This window comes from Talpa europaea (genome assembly GCF_964194135.1).
Source record: "Talpa europaea genome assembly, chromosome: 13".
Lineage (NCBI taxonomy): Eukaryota > Metazoa > Chordata > Mammalia > Eulipotyphla > Talpidae > Talpa > Talpa europaea.
The window spans coordinates 2655798-2663973 of NC_140080.1; positions in this window are offsets into that span (position 1 = coordinate 2655798).

Genomic DNA, 8176 nt, shown 5'->3' on the forward strand with positions numbered 1-8176 from the left:
GCCAGTGTGGCAGGAAGAAAGCAAATGATGGAGAGAAAGAAACTGGATACTGGTGACCTCATCTGAGACCCTGTGCATAGCCAAATCAAAACCAAGACATTACATTTTAAACTTATCCTTTCTGTTACATTTTCTGTTATTGGCCATCAGATGTGTTGTAGGTAATACACTTGTAGTGGTTCATGCCTGCAAATACTTGAAAATGGAATTCCCTTGACCCAAATGTCTTACTTAAGTAATTTGATTAAATGTTCCCTGTCCTTGAAGCCTTCCCTAATTACCCAGAACACAGTTGCAACCTCCTTCATTGTGCTCCCTCCACACATGAATATGCCACTATTGGATTTATCACCAAACATCATAGGTATATTTACTACGGGGTTCTCTCCACCTAACTCTGTTAGTTTCTAGAAAGGGACTGTGTGTACATGTGTGTTTTTTAGCTCATCTGCTGACAGACACTCTGGGGATAATTGCCACTACATATTGCTGCATAACATAGCTTCCCCAAATTCAGTGACTTGAAGTAAGAAAATACCTCTTGATTCTGTGGTTTGATTGTGTTGTGCTGTTCCAATTCATGGAGTGACCTTTGTGGCCCTAAGAGAAGTGGACAACACAGAATGGCTTCACCAAAATCGTTGCGATTTGATGGCCAGGATGCCCATGGCGGTTGTCAGCCAAGGGACTTGGTTTTCCTGAGGCTCTTTGGCTTCCTCACAACATGGCGCACAGCAACAAGGCAGCAGCTGAAGGTCTTTTAAAGCCCAGCCTGACTTCTTCAGATGTTGGACAAAATTGCTCCAGGCCAGTCAAGACCCAAGGAAAACAGACTCTACCTTTGATGGCTGAGTAGCAAGATTATGTTGCTGAAGAGCATGTACGATGGGAACGATATTGCTGACTTCTTTGAAAAAGTGGTAAGACAAGCTGCTGCAGCAGGTCTCTTCTGAATGAATGGAGGACAGCCCCCCTTATTCCCATCACTCTCCCCGTGAAGAGTGTGGACAGTGCTACTGTCCATCGATTGAGTCCCCATTTCCACATGGAATAAAGCAAGCACACAGTGAAAACACTCAGCTGGGCACACGGACCTCTTAAAGACTCCGCTGTCCTTTCCATCCAGTGAGCTCCTTCTGAGCCTGACAGCCACAGTCAGAGGGCTTTGATTTAGGCGTTTCCTGAGGGCACACCAACCACTCTGGCTTATCCTTTTCAATTGGCTTCCTCTTAACCTGGTTCTGTATTTATGGAGTTTGACCTACCTTCTGTTCTGACTTGAGTGTTTCTGGGCCTAATCACATCTCATGTGCTGTGTAAATTGTTTGTTCAGCTAGTGTCCCCCACCCCCTTCCCAAGCTTTATCCTGCCCTTCCTGTTGTTTCTCCCATATTCAGAGGCTCAAGCACAATAAAAAACTATCTCCTCCAAACATCCTTGAATCAGAAACACAGCAACTACATGAGCCTCACTCCCCTGGACCCACCAAACCCAATTCTAGTGACCCAGTCTGTGGAGACAGCTTTTTGGACATTGGTGTATTTATCATCCCAGTATCTATGGTGGGGTTCTGTGGAAAAAGGGAATTCTAATCAGCCCATGATGCAGCTAAAACTCTGCTATCCAAGAGTTGAATTGTAAGTCCCAGGTATATTTGAATCTTTAGTTACTGAGAACTCTGTGGTGGGTAGCCCAGGAAGATGTTTCCATGACAACAGTGTCTGCATATGGTACTCTGTTGTCCAGGAAACATGTTTCAAGTACAAGCTAGACTTTGTTTTCCGAACGCCCAGAATGGCATATCCAGCCTTCATCTGCCCTAGCCCGTGAGCTCATGTAACCAGGAACATAGTACCAAAGCTCTGCTCCAGAAATTTTGCCAAAGCCCCTTAGAGACCATAGGGAGCTAGGAACTCAGTTCTACTTCTACTTGGTAATATGTATAATCTACTTTCCTTAATCCTTCTACCCACTTGAGACACCAAACAAGGTAAATGGTTACCACTTCTGATGCTGCCTTAACATGAAAGCAGATACTCTACACATGCCTCTTCATTCTCTGGCACTGGGTTAATGACTTGAGTACCTGGTTCTGACTGACTAATTGGTAAAGGGAAGTCAGAGACAAGGAAGTGAACTTTAAAAATCTTAAAACCTTCAGGTCCACCAGGAATTGACTGAAATCACCACTGCCAGGGAATAAGACCAGTACCCCTCACCATCAGGGTGCCAGTGAGCGTGGGTTCCTACTCCTGGGAGCACAGTGGAGAAAGGGATGTTGGCCCCAGGCAGGCTGGACAGTAGTGACCAGTTATGGAATGTTTGGGGAGATCTGAAGAGCTCAGAGTGTTTGGGGAACTTTGTCTGGAAAGTTTTAAAAAATTAAAGTAATAAATCTCTTCATTGAATTATAAGTATTGGAAAATTTGCTTTTAGCAATCCATAAATATGAAAATTGTCTCACTTGATCCAAGTGGAGATATAAAGTCATATGCCAGAATTGAAATATATAATTCCTGAGGCATTCGCCAGAAGTAAGGAGAACAAGCCTTGTGCCTTTAAAGAAACACCCTTTAGTAGGCCCTAATGCACACAGCATAAACAGCCCCCAAAACATCTACACTTGAGAGATGATATATTACATGTCTTCCTTAAACACTCAGGACAGTTTTACAAACTCTCAGATTAGAATCAGAGTGTGTTCAAATGCCCTTGTGTGTCAGGTGACTGGAATGAGAATGTATTTTTTTCCACTATATTTAGAGTTCAGATTCACCATGTGAACCTGAGAAGTTCAACTCTAAATTATATGCAGTTGAAAACCTGGCCCATCCAGGTGCTGAGTACTAGCCCCCAGTTGTCTGAGAGCCACTGGAAATTCCCGAGGTGGCCTTGCTAGCCACCAGGAAGATGGCCCTGCCGGCCACAGACATGCGTGCCTGCGAGTCAGGAGTCACCCACATGTGCGGCTGAGCACCTACGCCCACCACGTTTCAAGCTGCAATAGTGAAGCTTGAGTGATTTCATTTACAAATAAAAAAATCAATGCCATTGTACATAAAACTGCATCACCTTCACAGTGGCCATTCAGGTTTCCTATGGCAATTCTTAACTTTTCCTTTCTAGAACTAAAATACAGAGTTGTCGCGCTGGTCGTCATCTCCTCCTGTGTTGCAGGGGCCGTGCTGATAAGACCCCTGATGGGACAGGTGTCCTCCTTTAGACATGCATGCCGTCAGCCTCAGCCTGCCTTTCCCTCGCAGACTTTTACTGCTGTCTCTGTTATCACCTGTCCCTTGAGGAACGATTCCTGATGACTTGACACCATCCCTCATTCAATTTTAATGAACTGCTTAATGTTTGTGTTAGGGTCTCTCCCCTAGGTCTTTGTCACAGATCACAAACTCACCTTTTGATGCTCTTCTATAAATCCTCTCAACAAAAATCTTGTGTCACTTAAATGTGGTGACTCGTCCATAAGATTCCCTATAGCATCTCTCATATGACAGACAGGGGGTGTGCAAGTCTGGAATTTTATATAGAGTCTAGGACACCAAAAAGGAAGGTTTTGCCTGGGGTTCTCATCCCCAATCCTGTCTCCCTCTGTCTTTCCAGCCCTTCTCTCAGCCCCTGGCTTGGCCATGCACTCTTCCCACGTTCAGGTCTTACCCTTTGGTTTTCAAGTGAGACTCTATTGACATATGGCCATGGAGGACTTATGTTCTGACCCAGCTGGCATGACCTGCAGTGCAGGCTTGCCCCCCAAAGCAGCAGGAGGTAATTTTTTGGAAATGCCAGTGGTTTTACATAAGTAATCAATCCAGGTCATTTGTGACCATGCTCATTCTCCAGGGCTGTCAGGAAAGCATGTTTTGGCGGCAGACCTAACTGGAGGGCAGCCTGAAGTCTGTGGTCCTGGGTAGTGAGTCTCTGGAGACCCGCCACCTTTCCCCACCTAGGTATTCTTCTGGTAGCCACCACCTCGGAAAGGAGGCAGACAGTTGTCAAGCCAGCCCAGATCCTCCAGTTTCTAAGGATCATTTCCTACTTGCCCTTAAAAGGCCACTGCAGTGTCCTTCATTATTCATCAAGCACAATATTCTGCAGCTCACGTTTCCAGAGCTATCTGAAACTTCAGTTCAGGACTCAGGTCACCAGTTCACCCTTTATCCCATTGTGAGGTCAGCCCCAAATGATAGTTCAGCTCGTGCATCAGACTCTTGCCCAAAAAAAAAAAAAAAAATCAATTTTCTATTATCTACTTAGTTATTAACTATATTTCTGGTCTTAAAAAAATTTTTTTAAGATTTATTTATTTATATATATAAGCACTGGGTACAGTCAGAAGCGCGGGAGGGTGAGAGGATTCACCAGAGCCAGAGCTGGGAACAGAACAGGCAGACCGATGAAGCACACTGCTGAGGGGAGCAGGGGGCGTGGCAGGGGAGGTCTGCGCCCCATGTGGGACCCTCGCCAGCGGCTGGGGATCGAACCAGCACTGCAGAGGCTATGGGCAGCTTCGCAGCCCAGCGCTCAACTGCTGCGCCAATGGGGAGACCCTTAAAAATTTTTTATAGCAATATCCAAACTGATGTTGTTGAAATGTGAAGGGGAATGATTGAATTAATCCCAAATGATATTTCAGTTTAGTGTTATTTCTGTTTTTTTCTTAATATTCATTTATTTTTTTAATATTTTATTTTATATAATTCTTACATCATTTTTCATCTTTGCACAATGTATGCAATTTCATTTTGGTTATATTCCCCATACAATTGCACCCCCCCCTTATTTTGACTCTAGTTCTTCCTCTCCCCGCCTATCCCTCCATCACTCCTCCCCTCCTCCCCGTAGTGTCTCTGGTTTATAGTTGCTTGTTGATTTTGATTATTACCTTGCATTGATTAGTCTTTTACCTGCTCTCTTATTTAGGTTTTCTAAATTCCTGCTATGAGTGAGACCATCTGGTATTTTTCTTTTCCTTTCTGATTTATTTCACTGAGCATGATCCCTTCTATCTCCATCCACATTGCTGCAAACTGCATGTGTTTATCTTTTTTGATTGCTGAGTAATAGTCCATGGTGTATATATACCACATCTTCTTGATCCAGTCATCTATTTTTGGGCATTTGGGTTGTTTCCATAGCTTAGCTATTGTAAATTGTGCTGCTATAAACATAGGCGTGCAGGTGCCCTTTGGAATTACTGTTTTTGTGTCCTTTGGATAAATACCTAGGAGTGGAATTGCTGGTTCATATGGAAGCTCTATGTTTAGTAGCTCAAGAAATCTCCACACAGCTCTCCATAGTGGTTGGACCAGTTTTCACTCCCACCAGCAGTGCAGGAGAGTTCCTTTCTCTCCACATCCTCGCCAACATTTGTTGTTGCTCGTTTTTTTAATATGTGCCATTCTCACTGGTGTAAGATGGTATCTCATGGTAGTTTTGATTTGCATTTCCCTGATAACAAGTGATGGTGAACATTTTTTCATATGCCTGTTGGCCATTTGCATTTCCTCTTCAGAGAAGTTTCTTTTTAGCTCTTCTGCCCATTTTTTGACTGGATTATTTTCTTTGTTTTTGTTGAGTCTCATCAGCTCTTTGTAGATTTTTGTGATGTTCTCCCAGTTGGTGGGGTTTCTCTTTGTTTTTGTTATTGTCTCTTTTGCTGTGCAGAAGCTCTTTAATTTGATGTAGTCCCAGCTATTTATCTTTGCCTTCACTATCACTGCTTTGGGTAATGTGTCTGTAAAGATGTCTTTGATGTGCATGTCATGTAGTGTTTTGCCTATATTTTCTTCTATCTATTTTATGGTTTCAGGTCTTATGTCTAGTTCTTTAATCTATTTTGAGTTGGTTATTTCTGTTTTTATTTTTTTTTTGTCTTTTATTTTATTTTATTTCTGTTTTTAAAAGGGGAATGTTAATTAGTTAAAAATATCTGGTCTCTAGCAGATACAAGTGACTTAGTTCTGCAAAGGAAATAAAAAGCAATTCTGTAATCTGAGATGACAGAACATAAGCTACAGATAGCCATCCTGCTAACCTACACGAATAGGGAGAAATGGGATAGCACATCAGTAAATAAAATTCTTTTTTTTTTTTTTTCTTTTTTTTTATAAAGACAATCTTTTTTTTTTTAATAGAGGCATGTTTATTTATTTATTTATTTGTTTGTTTGTTTGTACATGCACTGGGTACAGTCAGAAGCGTGGGAGGGTGAGAGAATTCACCAGAGCCAGAGCGGGGAGCAGAGCAGGCAGGACCGAAGTACACTGCTGAGGGGAGCAGCGGGCGGCAGCAGAGGTCTGCGCGCCATGTGGGATTCTCCTCCGGTGGCCGGGGAGCAGCCGGGGATCGAACCGGCGCCGCAGATGCCGCGGGCAGCTTCGCAACCCAGCGCTCAACCGCTGCGCCACCGGGGAGGCCCCCAGTAAATAAAATTCTGATGGAAGTCTCACCAGCAGTCCTCTTAGAATGCAGAAACTAGCAGGGCCTGATATTGGAGAAAACCCAATTTGAGAAAAAGGTAGTCTTCGACAGCTATTGACATCTCATTGACTGGGGAACAATAAATAGATCTTTCCAGCATACCTATGGCTCGTTTTCCACTTTGGTGAAAGAGAATGAGTAGCATTAGTATTTGAAGCTCTTAAGACCAAGAGAAGCAATCTATCATAACCCTGGAACATCCTGGGTGCTTTTGCAACCCATTCTGACACAATCAGTAAATAATCTTAGATAGGCTGCTCAGACTCTGCACGTTTGCTTTTGTAAAATGAGCGTGGTAGTAGTATGCCAACTTTTAAGGCTATTGTAAAGATCAAATGAATACATGCATATAAAATTCCTAGAACAGTGCCTGCTACAAAGCAATAATTAAAAAAATTTTAGTCTGTGACTGTAGTCATCAAACAAGATGATATTTTAAAGCAATCAGAAGATACAGCTAATGAGCTTGTGACCCATTTCTTTTTTAACATTGTCACACACGTAAGTGCTTTTTTGCACAGTTTTGCTCATATCTCTGCATATTATTTGTAGGAAACATATTAACGTGAATCACAATGAGAATGCAAGAGCTCATCTTGAAGTGAGAATCAGCACATGGAGTTCCTCTCTGCCACTAGCCAGTTGTGCCCTTCAGTGATGTGAACTCTGGGTTTCCTCCTCTCACAGGGGGAACTCCTGATTTCCACAAGCCCCTCTAGGCCTTCCAGCCTCTCTGGTGAAACTGACAGTAGTATTACAAAATAGTGGAAATATCATTTTTAAAGAACCATTTTGAACAAGTATCAATACCATTCATTAGGTATAGTAAGTTCATTTTCCTTCTTTTAAACCTCAAATCCAAGGTTTGTGTTAACTAGAGCTGTTATAGAGCAGCCCCGATATTAAACGGGTTCCTGGCTGTGGGTCCTCACCCGCGCGCTTTAAAGAGACTTATGAATACTCTACTACAGACACACACAAAAGGGTTAATAAAAGGTTTATTTACAAGAGAAAAAGAAAATAAGGAAAAGGTACAACTCAGGGAGAAAATAGGGAAATAAAGTCTTTAATGCGTCCTACCCGATCCGACGACCTGGAAACCCAAAGTCACTCTCAGAGCTGACCGGACGCTGCAAGCTGGCCGAGAGCCCAAAATGGAGAGCCCCCCAAAGCCCACGTGTCTGCCTTTTGTATCCACCTGGCTGCTTAACCCCACCCTCAGGTCCCAGCCACCTTCCCTTTGGTGGTGATGGGATTTGGAGTTCCCAGTGTCTTTGGCTTTGACCTGGGGTGGGGGTGGAGTCCACAAAGCCTATATGGAATTTGCTTTGGGACATCCTTTTCCCCCTAACAATTCCCCCCTTTCACTTGTTGCCACCATTTCCATGGTGATGAAGATCGAATATATGGAGGTTGGGATGCAGTCTCAGATGAACATTTTGTCAGGTTCCAGTGTGAAAGAAAACCAGTCTCTCCAGGTATTTGTCCATTGTGGAAAGCAAAAGTCCTCCACTCCAGGAAAAATAGTTCATCAGTTTAAGCCAAAAAAAATCTGGAGGTGTTAGCCAAAACAAGACAGCAGATATGTAAAAAGTACAGGAAAAAAAAAATCTTAAAATGGTTCAACTGATGTAAAAAAACCACAAATTTTCTCAACCTTGATCCCAAACTTTAACAGCATAGC